Genomic DNA, 16,770 nt, shown 5'->3' with positions numbered 1-16,770 from the left:
AGTTGAGGGAAAGAAACAAACACAGACTTTTTATTTGATTCTCCTGTTTTCCAGTATTTTCTCTAATACTGTTGATAGGCAAGTGTTACTTGAACTGATCTGTCCATGCCAAACTGTTTGACCCAAGCACTTCCTTGCAGCTACGTGACATTCAGCCATTACAACAGTTGTGCCCTACCAGCGACATGCTGCTCAGAGTACAGACCAGGGGTTAAACATTGACCACTACAGCAGTACTTTGCAAATCAAAAGAGGGGAGAAGTAATAGTTTAAACTATATACAGGATGGTATCTTGGATAAATCTGAACATGACGTGGCTTAATTTTGTTGAAAAGCAAGATTGGCCAAAACTTTTTGTCAAGGACCATAGAAAGTGAAACTTACTGTGGTGTATATTTTACATTTTTATAAAATCATCACCTCCAGCTACAAATTTGCAAACAACATATCAACGAAAAAAGATAGTAATTTTCCTCAAACTGTCTAGGAATTAGGGAGAGTAGAACAGTATGTTCAAATACTTTTAAATCTTGCATTTCACCAATTTTGGAAAAAGTATGCTCATGAAAAAAAAACTTCCATTCTTCTTCAAAGATATTGTCATTGGAGCAGGCTGAGGATGGTCCATTACGCACCGTATCTTGACAGAAAGTAGCTTAACACTCAGGAGAAGAGGAGCAACAAGTGCTGCTTGTTGCACTTCGGAAACAATGTTTCCTTTGCAGGCAGGTTATTTTGTCTTTCAAGTCTCTGCCCGCAGAGTCTAAGCTTTCTATGGGATATTATTTTTCAACCACCTTGACTGGCTATATCTGAGTGTCACTGTTCAAACAACTTCATGATCAGAAAATGATACATTCAAGTCTGGTACTGAATTCAGCTAGATAGTGACACACAGACATCGATGTGGATGCAATATAGGATAAACCGCAACATTTTGGTTTTCTTTGTCACAGGAAAACACATACCAGCATATAGTAAATAAATAGTCTCTTCCTTCTTGTGTTCCCACAGCAGCACAAGCAAACTGAAATAACATGAACATCACTACTACGCCAAGGGTATTTACCTACATTTTTTTCCTTAAGACTTTGGTGGAAATCTACCTCAATGCAAATGGGGATAGTAGTTCAGCCAGGTAGGTCTGAAAAAGTAATTCACCTTGATGTGGATCTCCCATCTGGCTCTTTTTTTATATACTTTTTTTTTTTTTTAATCAATTCATACTGCCACCAGGAAAGCAAAAGGAAAATAGAATGGCTATTGATTTGAGATTAACAGTGAACAGACACATCATTAGAGTTAGGACAGCACTGTCTTGGGACTGTATTTATGTCTCAAAAAATTTAAGTTTATTAACATTTAGAAATAAAATCCATTAGAGGACCTTCAAACCATTTTGGTCAATGGACCTAGATTCATAATTCAAACACTTCCAGTCCCTGAACACAATGACTTACATTAGGGCACTGGCCAAAGTGGATCTGGTTCTTTCATTTAATTACAACAAAAAGTCATGGCATAGAGAATTTAGGTTTGATGCAACTACCTACCTTCAGAGATAGTCAGCTGAAGGACCATTTTTAATGTGTGTGCATAGCACAGTCAATGAAACTATAACTATTACTAATGTCTGAAAATACTTTATTTGCAGCAAAAGCTGTATGAATTGTTCCATCTTTTCCAGTTTTCAAAATACTTGCCTTCAAAACACAATTTGTGTTCTTTCTCTTTTTAACTACTGTGACTGAAGAAGGGGTAGTGTTAAAATAAAGGAAGACAGAAGGCAAAACAAAAGGGAAAATATCTGGAAAGACACAAACTGAAAAAAACAAACTCATTTCTTAATGTCCTATCCCCCCAAAGCAGGGACTGCTAAACTCTCCGAATAACCTTCATCACTGAAGAAAAACTATGGCTGACTGCCAGTAACTGCTGAAGAGAGTGTTTTGTTGTTTTCCTGCAGTACAGGGAGCTGGGGCCTTGGGACGCTGGACTGGTGACCAAATTGTTAGGGTAGTCCTGAAGGGGAAATGAGGAGGAAGGCAGGATGGGGTAGGATGGGTGAAAGGAGGGTGAAGATGAGAAGGTGTGATCATTAGAGGCTCTCACACCAGCCAGTGGAGTCCTTAAAGGCCCACCGTCAGTTGAGCGGTGGACTTCTGCTGTACACACAAGCATATCAGGACAACTTTACCCATGCAAGATGCTGAGTACCTCTATGAGATCTAAACACCCCATTAATTCCTTTGCAATAGCAGGACCTAAAGATGCCTCAGCATTTCCTAGTACTGCATCTAATGTCATTACCATGCTAAAGAAGACAAGGAAATATCACATGTATCAACAATGCTGCTTAAAAAAATCAGGCCTGCGCAAAGTGAAGAGAAAGTACAGAATGGGTGAAAATGAGTGAAATCTCAGCCTGACCTAAGTGGCATAACCCACTGACTTCAGCCAGCCACATAAGCTGGTCACAAAAGGGGCAAAAAAATTTTTCGTGATTAACACCAGAAATTGTATTACTTCTACATTATTAACCTTGCATATTTTGCTATTGTGAGCTGGAAAGCACAGGGAAACTTCTAGTGTCAGGAGCACTGGTACCTTTCTCATACTTGCATTTCTGATTTTATCTGATCATAGCTTTTTCCTACATGAACAGCTTTCAAAGTACTGATTCCAGGATCACTCAAACTCACTTCGTTTTATTGACATGAGTAATCCCATGATGTTCAGTGCAGTTACTTACATTAATAAGGACACACAACTCTTAAATGATTGTAGGATAAGGGCCTTCGGGTTGTGAATAGTCATTGGCTTCTCTGCCATTAACAGGTCATTGATAAACTGCAGTTTCCTTCACATCTGACAGAGGGCTACTAAGGTACACATATATCACTGTCATTTTTCTGTTACAACTTTTTAAAATGCAGAATCAGATTTAAAAAGCAATCAATAGCAATCCAGTTGCAAGCACCTCTAATGAAGCGCAGCGGAAACAATTTGGTATTAGATGTTCACCTAAAAGGTCTCAGAAAAATTATTTCTCAGCTCCACTTTATCTACCCCAAAAGAAGATCAAGGTGTTTATCCCAGGCTCTGAGCCAGGGAGGATACACACATGCACTGAACTCCCCCCCCGCAAGAAACTCCACTGGGTTGCATAGCACGGCTCTTTGCATAAAGTTATTGCTGCCATAGATTGTTTGTCCTACTCACATCTATTCTTTAAGTATATATTTCTACTATTCTAATTCTTATAATTAACTGTAGTTGAAAGGACAATGATAACTACCAATTCTTAAAAGTATTCCCAAAAGGAATTAAAAAAACGTTTTTAAAAATTGAAAGCCTCTGCTAGGATACCTGTCAATCTATCTGTTATATTTTTAACTCACATTTGTGAATAATGACAGATTGGTAGCAGTCATATGGGTCGAGTTTAGTGCAAACTTTTTCACACTGCTCTGACCACGCACAGCAGCTCTCCCTGTTCCCTGACTCCTAATCAATCCTCAGCAACGTCTGGAAGCCATACTAGTTTCATATTTTCTCAAATATGGAAGAATGTAATTAATTAGAAATATTCTTCCTCCTACTGTGGGAGCTAAAGATAAAGGCAGAATGAAACCCAGCACATCACTTGACTGAGCCTGTTTTCAGCTTTTTCTTTCTTGAATAAATTTTCCAAACACACTTAGAATCATAGAATTGTTTAGGTTGGAAAAGACCCGTAAGATCATCAAGTCCAACCATAAACCTAGCACTGCCAAGTCCACCACTAAACCATGTCCCCAGGTACTACGTCCACAAGGCATTTAAATACCTCCAGGGATGGCAACTCAACCACTTCCCTGGACAGCCTGTTCCAGTGCTTGACAACCCTTTTAGTGAAGAAGTTTTTCCTAATGTCCAATCTAAGCCTCCCCTGGCACAACTTGAGGCCATTTCCTCTTGTCCTATCACTTGTTACCTGGGAACAGAGACCAGCACCCACCTCACTCCAACCTCCTTTCAGGGAGTTGTAGAGAGCGATAAGGTCTCCCCTCAGCCTCCTTTCCTCCAGGCCAAACAATCCCAGTTCCCTCAGCCACTCCTCATGAGACTTACTCTCTAGACCCTTCACCAGCTTTGTTGCTCTTCTTTGGACACGCTCCAGCACCTCAATGTCTTTCCTGTAGTGAGGGGCCCAAAACTGAACACAGTACTCGAGGTGCGGCCTCACCAGTGCCCAGTACAGGGGGATGATCACCTCCCTGCTCCTGCTGGCCACGCTATTTCTGATACAGGCCAAGATGCCATTGGCCTTCTTGGCCACCTGGGCACACTGCTGGCTCCTACTCAGCCGGCTGTCAACCAACACCCCCAGGTCTTTTTCCACCGGGCAGCTTTCCAGCCACTCTTCCCCAAGCCTGTAGCACTGCGTGGGGTTGTTGTGACCCAAGTGCAGGACCTGGCACTTGGCCTTGTTGAACTTCATACGATTGGCCTCGGCCCATCGATCCAGCCCGTCCAGATCTCTCTGTAGAGCCTTCCTTCCCTCAAGCAGGTCAACACTCCCACCCATCTTGGTGTCATGTGCAAACTTACGGAGGGTGCACTTGATCCTCTTGTCCAGATCATTGATAAAGATATTAAGCAGAACTGGCCCCAGTACTGAGCCCTGGGGAACACCACTTGTGACCGGCTGCCAACTGGATTTAATTCCATTTGTGACACCTCTTTTGGCCCAGCCATCCAGCCAGTTTTTTACCCACTGAAGAGTATGCCCATCCAAGCCATGAGCAGCCACTTTCTCCAGGAGAATGCTGTGGGAAACGGTGTCAAAGGCTTTACTAAAGTCTAGGTAGGCAACATCCACAGCCTTTCCCTCATCCACTAAGCGGGTCACCTTGTCCTGGAAGGAGATCAGGTTAGTCAAGCAGGACCTGCCTGTCATAAACCCATGTTGACTAGGCCCGATCACCTGGCTGTCCTGTACGTGCTGTGTCATGGCACTCAAGATGCTCTGCTCCACAACCTTCCCTGGCATCGAGGTCAGACTGACAGGCCTGTAGTTCCCTGGATCCTCGTTCCAGCCCTTCTTGTAGATGGGCATCCATTTGCTAACTTCCAGTCGACTGGGACCTCTCTGGTTAGCTAGGACTGCTGATAAATGATTGAAAGTGGCTTGGTGAACACTTCTCCAGCTCCTTCAGTACCCTTGGGTGCACTCTGTCCAGCCCCATAGACTTGCGTGTGTCTACGTGGTGTAGCAGGTCACTAACCATTTCCCCTTGGATTATAGGGACTTCATTCTGCTCCCCTTCCCTGTCTTCCAGCTGAGGGGACTGGGTACCCAGAGAACAGCTGGTCTTACTATTAAGGACTGAGGCAAAGAAGGCATTAAGTACCTCAGCCTTTTTCCTCATCCTTTGCCACTGTTTTTCCCTCCACATCCAATAAAGAATGGTGATTCTCCTTAGCCCTCCTTTTGTTGCTAATGTATTTATAGAAACATTTTTTATTGTCTTTTATGGCAGTAGCCAGATTAAGTTCTAGCTAGGCTTTGGCCCTTCTACTTTTCTCCCTGCGTAACCTCATGACATCCTTGTAGTCCTGAGTTGCCTGCCCCTTCTCCAAAGGTCATAAACTCTCCTTTTTTTCCCCCGAGTTCCAGACAAAGCTCTCTGTTCAGACAGGCCGGTCTTCTTTCCTGCTGGCTTGTCTTTCAGCACATGGGGACAGCCTGCTCCTGCGCCTTTCAGATTTCCTTCTTGAAGAATGTCCAGCCTTCCTACACTCCTTTGACCTTCAGGACTGCCTCCCAAGGGACTCTGTCAACCAGGCCCCTAAACAGGCCAAAGTCTGCCCTTCAGAAGTCCAAGGTTCTGCTGACCTTACTTCTCAAAGAATCAAAAACTCTATCATTTCATGATCACTATGCCCAAGACATCCTCCAACCATCACATCACCCACAAGTCCTTCTGTGTTTGCAAACAACATGTCCAGCAGGGTGCCTTCCCTAGTTGGCTCACTCACCAACTGTGTCAGGAAGTTATCTTCCACACACTCCAGGAACCTCCTACACTGCTGCTTCTTCTCTGTGTTGTATTTCTAGCAGACATCTGGTAAGTTGAAGTCCCCCATGAGAAAAAGGGCTAGCGATTGTGAGACTCCTCCCAGCTGCTTATAGAATATTTTGTCTGCCTCTTCATCCTAGTTGGGTGGTCTGTACCAGACTCCCACCATGATATCTGCCTTGTTGGCCTTCCCCCTGATTCCTACCCATAAACACTCAACCCTATCATCACTATCATTAAGCTCTAGACAATCAAAACACTCCCTAACATACAGGCTACTTATATCATAATTCGCTGCAATGCAAACCATCCTATTCACAACACAACTGACAAGGAAGATTTAGCAGTGATTTTCACTTGCCTTCTAAAATATAATTACTACTTTTTGGGTTTAGATGCTTGTAAGCATCCAATGATCCTTGAAAACCAATGTGATTCCCATTTTCAGATACACAAACTAGAAGAAGAGGAAGGAATAAAATCATGCAATAATTTCCTCAAAAGTATGAAAAATACCAATACGCATATGCTGATGTAAATTGGCTCATATCTCCTACACCCCAACTGAAAATCCGTTATCTTTACTCATAAAGTAGATGCGTGCACTTGACTTTCACTTCTTAGAATCAATTAATTCAGATTAAGGGATACTGCTACATATGCAACTCTAACCCAAACTGCTATTCCCAACTGGCAAAAATTACTTTATTAAGCCCTAGACTTCAAATAGGTCTGTGGTATAGCAATACTGAAATGCTCCAGATGAGCTACTTGTTTGGCACCTGATCTAATTCCAGATAAAAAATGTGCTTGATACGAACTTTATTTTCAAACCAAAATGGAGAATATCAACACAGATCACCCTGAAATCATAGTACTGGCTCAAAAATTATGTTTTTCAATGTTTATGTTTTTTAAAATATGTCTTATTTCCAAGGTTTTCTGTAATACTATAAAAGATAACATTGTTTTAGTTGAAAATCTTGTACCATCTAGAAGCTGTATGTTAAAAAAAAGTCCAGTATTCTGAGGGTTGGTAGTGTTGCAATGGGGCCTGAAAACTCCATCTCCCTTGTAGAGAAGCCAGCAAGAGACTAAAGCCTGAAGTTTCTGAATTCATACCCCCAATTCACCACTAAAACTTTCACAGAAACTGTTTATTTACATGGCAGCAATACAACGAAGGGCCATTTTACCCCAGCTGGTCTTCCTAGACCCTGAAAAGCCCCAGAATCACTCCCAAACCACATCTCAGCAGGCTGGGAACTGATAACAGCACTGCCATGGAGCCCCTTTACTTGATTTTAAGGTCAAAGGCTTTTGGATCTGGCCAGTCGAGAGAACAGAGTCTTCACCACCAACTCATATGCCTCCGGCACCAGGAACACCAAGTGAGGTGTGTGGTTGCTCTCTCATTCTGAACATTCCTCTGAGGTGATAGTCTAGGAGCAAGAGCCACTGAATGTCCTTCTTCAAAGCACAAAAAGCAGTATGTTTTCTTACAGTTGACACTGACAATGAAAAGGGGAACACAGCCATGCACAGAAGCAGCCCAACTGCTTGGCAATGCTGTGTTGGAATCAGGATCACCGTTCTTCTTACAGCTTAAGACCAGCAACAGCATCTGGGTTCACAGAAACCATAAGATGATAGGAATGACTGTAAGTAACAAAGGCTTGCTAAAGCCTGCAAACACAACAAATGAGTTTTGTCAAAAACCAAACACGTTTCTGAATGTGCAGTAGCAGACTGAGCAACTCTGAGAAGCATCTGTCAGGTCAAGCATCCACAAGAAGAACCGTGGAAAGGCAACTGTCAGAAAGGTTCACGTACCTCCCATTCAGAAAGATGAGTAGCTTGTAGCAGTGGGAGAGTGGGAGCAATCAAACGGCAAGCTCTTACCCTGGCTGTACTGCAAGACAGCACAGGGCTTAAAAAGACAGCAGCACTCATGAATCAGTTTCCAAATGAGAAGTGCCAGGATTCTTATGAAAACACTTATTTTTAATACATGGGCTTGCACTGGCCCAGAAGACAGAACAGTAGCAAACCAGAAAAGCAAAATACAAAGGAGAAAAAAGAATGACAGATCTCAATTCAAAAAGAAAAATCCATTAAATCTAGATTTAATGAAAACACTGACAACTCACACTCATGTGACAAATCTTTCAAATTTATTTTGCAGATCAGTCAGGAGCAGAAGAAATGCCATTCCCAAAAATGATCTTTAGAATGAAAACAAAATCTCAGTTGTAGTAAACTGACAGTTAAAAGCAAAAGCCAAAATGAAATCAGCTGCCCTTCCACATATTTTGTAGCCATCAGAAGCTTTCAATATATTTATCAGTCTTTTCTTCTTCAGCTGAAATTTTGCTTTTCAGCTTTCTTTAATCCTAGCTTTCTACATGCCCCTTCTTGGATCTTAATTGCTCTCATCCCACTTTCAGCTCACATTTTGTGTTGCCCTGGAAGAAACATTGTTTGCTTAACAAGAAGAGCCACAAAAGGATTTTTAGCCTATTCTAAAACAACATTGCACTATTTCTACCTTTTTTTCATTAATTGCCTTTACAAAGGTCATTAAAAATATATATACAATGTCCTACGTCAAAGGAAAGCTAGTCCATCAAAGAAAATGCTAATAGGCATATAGCCAGAATATTAAGATTGCAGAAATTACCACGTTCTCTATGGTTTACATTTCTTTGCATGCACTCACTCATTCAGCATGATTCTTTGCTGCAGCTTCATGACTTAAAGGTAAATTCAGTGCTACAACAATTACTGGGGGTTGGGAGATTTCATCACACAGGACATGACGCCATGGAAAGGATGTGGGTGGGTCACGTCACACATGGGGCAGGGAACAGATTTTTTCTGGGACTGCCTGCATAGGCTCCTCAGTTAGAAGGTGGGTGCCAGGTTTGAAAGCCTGTCAGAGACCATCAGCTCCAGGGAGTACTAATGAGATGTTCTTGGCATCTGGGGGAGGTCTGTAACTCATTCTGCCTTGCAGAAAGGTTCAGCAGCTGTGGTGTGGGTAGGGTCATTAGTAATGCTGCATTCATGACTCATTTGTGGGTTATTCCCTTAAATACACACACAGAAACAGGAATTTTTGTTTCTCTGGGCTCCAAGTTGGTCAGGACCTTCAACATAAATGTGTGTATCAGTCTGCAAGAAAATTTATCATCTGACCTTAACATGTTTCTTCCACATTGAGAAAAAGTACTGGTTCCATAGTTACCTACTTGTAGGAACAGGGAATGCATCTCAGAAGAAGAAAAGCCTTCACAACAAGGATATTTCCCAGTTACAACCCGTGCAAACAAAGAAGAGAAGCTCAGAAGAGAGCTGGTCAGCAGAACAAAACCGAACTGAACAGGGAGTTTTAGCAGGGAAGTGCTTTAACTTGAGCTGAAAACTGAAATCTTCCATCAGCAAAATCCAAATGAAATGCTTCATCAAAAGCCAAGTTTAATTCACACAGAAAAAAAGTATCACTTTCAAAGCAGACTGAGTGTTTTTGTTTTGGGATAAGCTACATGTCTCTGGGCTGCTGGAGTACCTCACTGGACTTCTAAGTTGGGTGCCTTGTAGACTGGACTATGGGGCTGCTTTTGGACAAAGTATCATCTCAGCAGTAAATACAACCTCCCCACTGGCACAGAAGCTGCATAGTGGTGACAGACCATGAAAGATGTATCTCTGGGCTGGACAGCCTGACTTACTGGGAGACATGAGGGAAGGGATGAAGTGCTGCAGTAGCTCAGGAAGAGAAAATTAGAATTCAGACTGAGGTGAAAGGAAAACAATGAATTTGGAAATGTCAAAATGTTTCATTTCAATCATTAATTTTTAAATGAAATGTTATGAAGTTTCTGAATGGGAATTTTCAGTTTCAGCTACAGTTTTTTGTTGATCAGTTGTTTCCACAGAAAACAAATACTTTTTGCAAAACATTACACAGCACTGAAAATTAGTTTTTTCATTTTTTTCAGTCATGCCAATTTTCTGCTTTTTTAATCAAATTCTATATAAGCTATGCTAGAATAGAGAAGCACAATGAAGTCCATCTTCATGTTCAAAGATATGACAGAGTAAATAGAAATTGGACTGGTCAGTTCTGATGCTTCTTACACTTAAAAAGCAATGTGTTTATTTCACTATCAACATTACATGCCTAAAATTCACTAGTACTGAATATAAAAGCATGTCTTCTTAAAACAGGGAAAAATTCCCTGGTATATTCTCTGTGAAACTCCACAAAAGTAAGAGATGCAAGTCAGGACTGAATTAAAATCCGTATGTTCTTAGACTCATAAGTGTCACTGTTAATTGTCTAAAATATGAATAGTACCTCAAAAATATAACTCTATTTCTGATCTTTTTCAAAGATAAGACATGGCAAATTGTTGGTTTTTTCCTACCCTGACAATGTGGGTTTGGTTCTTTAAAGCTCTGTGTTTTGTATGTTTGAGTTTTTCTTCCTCTCTTTTCATAACAGCTGCTTTTTTCTTTGCCTTGCTTTTGAGAACAGGCTATGCAATTTTTAGAAAATAAGCACTGCAAATGAATCATCAAATGATAGTAGTTAAGCTCCAGCCATTGTGGATGCTCCTACTAAGGGGGAGCACAAGGGTTTACTCAGGCACTCATACTGTATGGGTGGGTGACATTTGGAATGGGCTTTACATACTCAGGAGGTGCCTCTTCTACAGTTACTGCACATTAAGAGAGTTGTGCAGATGAGTGCAAAGGACAGGTGAGCATAGCTCATCGAGTTCATATACTTTTGGTCAACACAAGCTCCTGCAGAGCTATCAAAACCAAAATAACTAGAGGGGAAGGATACCGCCATCTGGAAAAGGCCCAGTGAAGTTACACGCTGCCTCCTCAGGAGCCTTGCAGGGGTGTGAACAGCAAGGTCACCGTTGCTTTAGCTAGGATTGCATGAAAGTAACGGATTCCTTTCAACCCCGCTATATCTTCTCATGGAAAGGGGATTGTAGAGACTTTCTGCAGCCACAAACCTCCCCTTGTATATTTTACAACCAAATCCCGTATCTGGATTTAGCTCAGCATAAGCTAACATAATCTTAAAGTCCTGGTGTATGCAGCAAAGCAAAAAAATCTTATTATAGCAGTAAAATCATGGCTGAGGTAAATATATTCAGCATCTCCACTTTCAGACATTTGTAACCTTCTGAAAAATACTGTCCTTTGGTCTAAGGATTTCACGTCTTGTCAGTCCAAAAGACTACTTAAAAACAAACAAGTAAAAATGTTTGCCAGTTATTTTTGATAATCTGAAATGCTCAGATAGGAAAATAAACTAGGAAATAAGTGTACAAAACACGGAAGGTCATAACTTGTTATCACTCAGCCTTGAGAAGCCTTCCCTCTGCAACAAGGGACTAACTTGGCACTTGGATCATGCTAAACCACCTGTGATTGCCCACAGAGATTGCCATGGCAAGTCAGCTCTGGTATCAGCTCTGAAAGTTTTCATGATGTCATTTTTTCCTACTTATGTTGAAGAAGTTACAAAGGAGGTGTATTGACAAAAAGACAAGCACAGATCTAAATCCAACAAAACCAAATCATTACTTTTAGCAGTGGCCAGTGTTAATCAGGGATGCAGTAGTTAAATACCAAAGGAGAAAAATTCATTTCACTGGTAAATAAAATAATGGATGGACTCCCACCTGTTTGGGATTTGAAGCCCTGCAGTGAGAAATGGGCTGACTTACTACTACTCCAATTACAAGTGGGAAACATGTTTATCCTCAGTCAGCTCAATGAGAAGAAAAGAACAATTCTTGATGTTCAAAATAATCCCTCTTACCGAAACAAGTCACTTTGGGATTAATGCAGACATGGACTCCATGCCATTTGAAAGGGCCTCTGACCATTGCAATCCATGTTCTTAGGACTTTGACCTTCTCTTCGTTGTGTTTTTGTGATACACTGTATAAATAATTCAAAAAAGGCTCCAGGATGCTGATTCCATATCTTTTTTTTTTTCTTTTCTGTGTTATCATTGTCTCCACTACCCCGATATGCTAAGAAATCCAGTCACCCCACCTTTGCAGACATGCATGTATGTATATATTCAGGCATTTATTTCCCTTCTCTGATGCATGTGCAGTGTGATCCTGCCCCAGCGCATGTGCTGGGTGCTTCACCTTCAATAGCTTCTTAGGGAACACACTCAGAGTCAGAGCAGATCCTCTCAGAAGTGAGTTCAGTGGAGCTATGCGAATTTGTGGAGCTGAGAATCTACTGCCCAGATTGTGTGTTACATATTCCTTTCGTATGAGAAGGCACAGGTTAGCTGTACTGCCTTCCATTTTGCTGTAAAGCCTTCTGTAATGGGGTAGTTTTTTGCTGCATTTTTTGATAATTGTTCCATGTACTTTCTTTTTAAAAGGGAGATTTAAAAATAGAGTATTAAAAAAAATAATGGTAACAGTACAGTTACAAGTTACTAATGCTGCAGTTTTAGAAGCAACTGCTGTAGGTGCTTCTGCTGAGAATATATGCCAAATAGAAAAACACAATAGTTAAGAAGCTAGTTAATACAGATGCACAGACAGCATGGAGCAGAGCCTTATATATCAAAATCCAGCTAAACACCTTAATATATAATGACATTGATGATTCACAAATAGTATGAAAGTGGGTGCTACCACTTTCAAAAACAAAGTCACATTAAACACTCAGTTACTGCAAGGTAGAGGAGGATTAGCTTATTTAAAAATAAAAAAAAAGGAAAAAATGAATAAACTGTGAAAAATAAGCTGTGAAAAAAATAGTAAAAGCCCTCTCAAAGTCTGAGCTTCCAGCCTCACTGCTCACGAAACATATGCTAACAAATGTTTTGATACTCAAGGACTGTGTATGTGTGCATGCTGGAGCTTCAATTTAAACGCGTTAACAACATTTAATAACATTTCATAAATTATGTTCCAATCGCCGGTATGTTCCACCAAAACACAAGCAGAAGTACAAGGTAAAGCATAAAGAGCAAAAATATTCTTAATGAATTTTTAACCCCTTGTTAACAAAAGATTGATTAGACTTGGCCAAGCAGACAGCAAGAGGCCCAGGAAGTTTCACTGCTGTGAGGCTGCCAAAGACAAGGAAGTAATAAGAGAAATGCCTCTTCTTTTGGTCTGGGGCTTTGTGAACAAAGCAATAAATTGTTCTTAATTACTGCATTTCAAGACTACCAGAAAAATGTAGATTGGCCCAGTATCTTATAGTCCTCAAGTGAAAATAGATGCATGAAGAGCTAACTACAACATGCAAGCTTTGCTGTCATTTCAGTGGAAAGAAGTTGATAAAAAGAAAAGCAAGGAAAGGAAAAATACCACCAAGAAAAACCAAACACCCTTTTCCCCACCTCCCAAAATCCTGTCAGAGCCATCCAACTGGATGCCAGTAATTTTGGGTAACCGGATCTGACGAAACAAGTTTGTCTGTCTGTAGCTTAGCAAAGATAAGCATGTTGGTATCAACAAACTGGGATGTAAATAGTAATACCAATGGGATGACCATCACTTTTTTCTCTCTGTTAGGCAGGGCCAGAGAGTCCTCTGAAAAAAACAGCATCAAATTCCAGTGCCCTGGACTTGGTTGGTTTCAGAACAGCTAACTCAGGAGTGCAAAAATCAGGTCCTATATCCCCACTCTCCTCCTTTGCATTCTGAACGAGGCAGTGTGCCACAGGACCCACTGCGCCAGTCAACACTTACACCTTTCAAGTATCACTGCTTGAGAAAAAGTGAAGTGTTTTGGGCAAATAAAACAGGAGGAAACCGACAGCCCACCTGCTTATGTCAAAGGAACGATACACCCACATCCTGCCCTCTGTGATAAATCTGCATTTCCCCACCTGGCCAAAGGGGCAGCCACCCGCACGGTGCTGACTACCTGCCTGCGCACCACGGCTCCGCGGTTTCAATCTGCAGTACCATAGTGCATGAAATTAAAGCTTCTGGTCAGCTCCAGATAACCGTGACCATCTAGTAGATTTGGCAGCAGTTTTCAGCTCTCCTTCCATTGTGTAATTTCAAGGTCTTGCAAAACACATGTCAGTGTATGTAAGGGAAATTTGGGTTTCAAGGTCAAATCTTCTCAACAGCTGAGTAGCAAGATGAGATTGACTCATAGGCATAAAGTCTGCCGTGAAAGACAACTTCGTTTTTAAACATTTTTCCTCAGTTTTGAGCAGCAAATGGCATAGGGATATGGGACTAAGGTTTCAGCTAGTGTTGCATTATTTCTGTTTCTTTTTTTCTTCCCAAACTCCCATATTTTCCTAAGCCACGTCTTTAATTGGGTGTTCAGACTAATGTAAGAGATGTATTAAAAATATATAAACAGTAGGATCATCAAACAGAGTATATGCAAAATGGTAGATTTCAGAAATATTCCGTGCTAAAATTTCAACTGTTAAATGTGTTTTGGTAGGCAAAGAAGATCTGCAGCTTTTTTAAACACAAGGAAATCCAAAGGATTACATCAAATCATGTTACAGACACTGACAGATACAGGCTTTCAAGCAAAACAGCTGTCGTTAAAGCTCCTGTGACTGCTTAGAATACATTGCTACAGTCTCCTAAAAAACAAAACCATGGGGAAAAAAAGAGTACCTTTAATCTATACTTTAGCTTCAGAACAGAGATGCAGCTCCATGTTTCTTCCTTTTCCTACAAATAAACAAAAGCAATATGAACCATTTCTATGCCTGTGGTGATCAGCAAGGGCCAAAAAGCCACAATATGGCCTCCTGCAAGTATACCTCTCTTAGCAGTGACCGCAATCTCAGATATACTTTCCTTGGACTGCACTTACTGCTATGTGTCCGTATTCATTTTATTTAACATTAAGGTCTTCCAGATACAACATAACTTCCTACCTTCCAAATATTCGCACTACTTGAAATGAAGACTGTGAGCACTGGGTAAGAAGCCTGAAACAGCATCCGGTATCAATACAGCTGCTAAAATGCTGTTGTGTCATTCCTTTCCTCAGGCGCTCATACAAGCTGTCCCTGCACATCTCCTAGGGCAACAGCAGCCTGCCACAGCCACCAAGGTTTGTGTTGTTCTGTGTGACAACTAGTGCAAATTATTTACTGAGATAATTTGCATGCTCATATGCCACCCATGGTCAATGTGCAGCAGTGGCTGAGAGAAGACAGAGCCGCTTAAATCCAAGTGCCACTGGCAGAAGGGGAGAGGAGATGCTTGGGCTTGTAGAGGAGAGCACACACAAGAGCAGCTCCATGCTGGGGAGGGAGGGAGGCCAGCACGCGGGCTGGGCTGACTGTTCTATGGGATGAAAAGCTGAAAAGACAAGAAACAGTTGGGTCCAGGACACACATAGACATGACTGAAGGTCACAGAGAACTACCTAGAAGGAAGTGTCACCTCTAAACCAGCCTTTTTGCTGAAGTTTTGATTACCCTCATGGCCTGAAGGTGACCAACTTTGATCCAATGTTCATGCCATTATATGGCACAGGAAGGAGGACACAGCTAATGATTTTTCTAAACCTCAGCTCTCAAAAGCATCGTTCAGGCCTAGTGTAATCTATCCCTATGTTAGAATAACAGGGTTGCCAACTTGCATAGTTCCCAATTTTATTTATGGCATAATATTTGCACAGAAATACAGACAAATACATATTAATGCCTTTAAAAGTAGTTTTCACAGGAAATGCAAGACAGATCTAGCTGTACACGTCTTAAACCTTCCCTGTTCATATCCTGCCCAGAGAATCAGAGTCATTTATTGGGAAGAGTGTGCCTTTTCTCTCTGCCCCCCCAAGGTCAGTATCCTCAAAGCCTTTCTTCTAGTCCTTCCATCTGGCTACTTGGTGAACTCCAGAGGCATTTGCATTGATGGCGCAGGACTTAGCACTAGATCTGTCATATATGGTTAAGCTGCTGCTGGGCTAAGCTCCCTTTTTTATCCTGAGTGGTATTTTCTCTTTGAACTTTAGGAATTTATACGGTGTTTTATCCTTTCAAGTATCTCTACAAATTCTTCATAGGATCTACAGCATAGGCAGCGCCTTTTTATGACAGAAAGACACAGTAGGTTTCCATGCTTTGCAGTCACTGTAATATAGCCCGCTGCTTCACTAAGCCCACTAACATTACATTAATTATTTGGAACAGAGCTTATGGTAAAGAAGTCGTGGTCGTTTGTTCTGATAGTCAAGCACACCATCAAAAGTCTGACTGCCTACAACAAATCAAGAGTTTTATAATGCCCTACTACACGCTTTCATGTGTTGAAAGAAAAAAAAAATTAAAGCCACAAATTGTGCAGGAATAATTATCTTTCTGCTAGCTTGTTTTTAAAAGTAAGATAGGTAACATTTAAGCATAAATGCAAATAGCAATGACAATATGGGGCTCCTAGCATATCAGAAATGTAGCATTCCCTGTGGAAATATAGAAGAGCATTGCAATGGGACAAATGAAATATACCCTTCAGCAAAACACGAAGGTATTCTACCTATTCTTTTACCTAAGAAGGATGACTGGCTAATCCTTGGTGCAGAGAAATGTACTAAATAGGTGCATTTTAAGTTACTAATCTTGTACAACAGTTATTGTGTATCTTTTCTGTGCAAAAAAAGTTTCATGCAGTTGTCTATAACAATTTCTGTCTTAATATGACTAGA

At 41.1% G+C, this 16,770-nt stretch overlaps 1 protein-coding gene across 4 annotated transcripts in view; it reads right to left on the bottom strand.

Annotated features, from left to right (window-relative positions):
* DTNA (dystrobrevin alpha) overlaps positions 1-16,770 on the bottom strand; it is a 233,755-nt gene that overhangs the window by 207,567 nt on the left and 9,418 nt on the right. For 2 of the 4 annotated variants that reach the window (XM_069779269.1, XM_069779271.1), the window contains exon 2: positions 14,727-14,783. The exons of the other annotated variants lie outside the window; for them this stretch is intronic. The gene's annotated coding sequence lies outside the window, so the exon portion shown is untranslated. The remainder of the gene's footprint in view (positions 1-14,726; positions 14,784-16,770) is intronic. 4 annotated transcript variants of the gene reach the window in all.

The sequence above is a fragment of the Haliaeetus albicilla genome, chromosome 3 (genome assembly GCF_947461875.1).
Source record: "Haliaeetus albicilla chromosome 3, bHalAlb1.1, whole genome shotgun sequence".
In the NCBI taxonomy this organism is placed as follows: domain Eukaryota; kingdom Metazoa; phylum Chordata; class Aves; order Accipitriformes; family Accipitridae; genus Haliaeetus; species Haliaeetus albicilla.
This window is presented reverse-complemented; position numbering and strand designations above follow the sequence as displayed.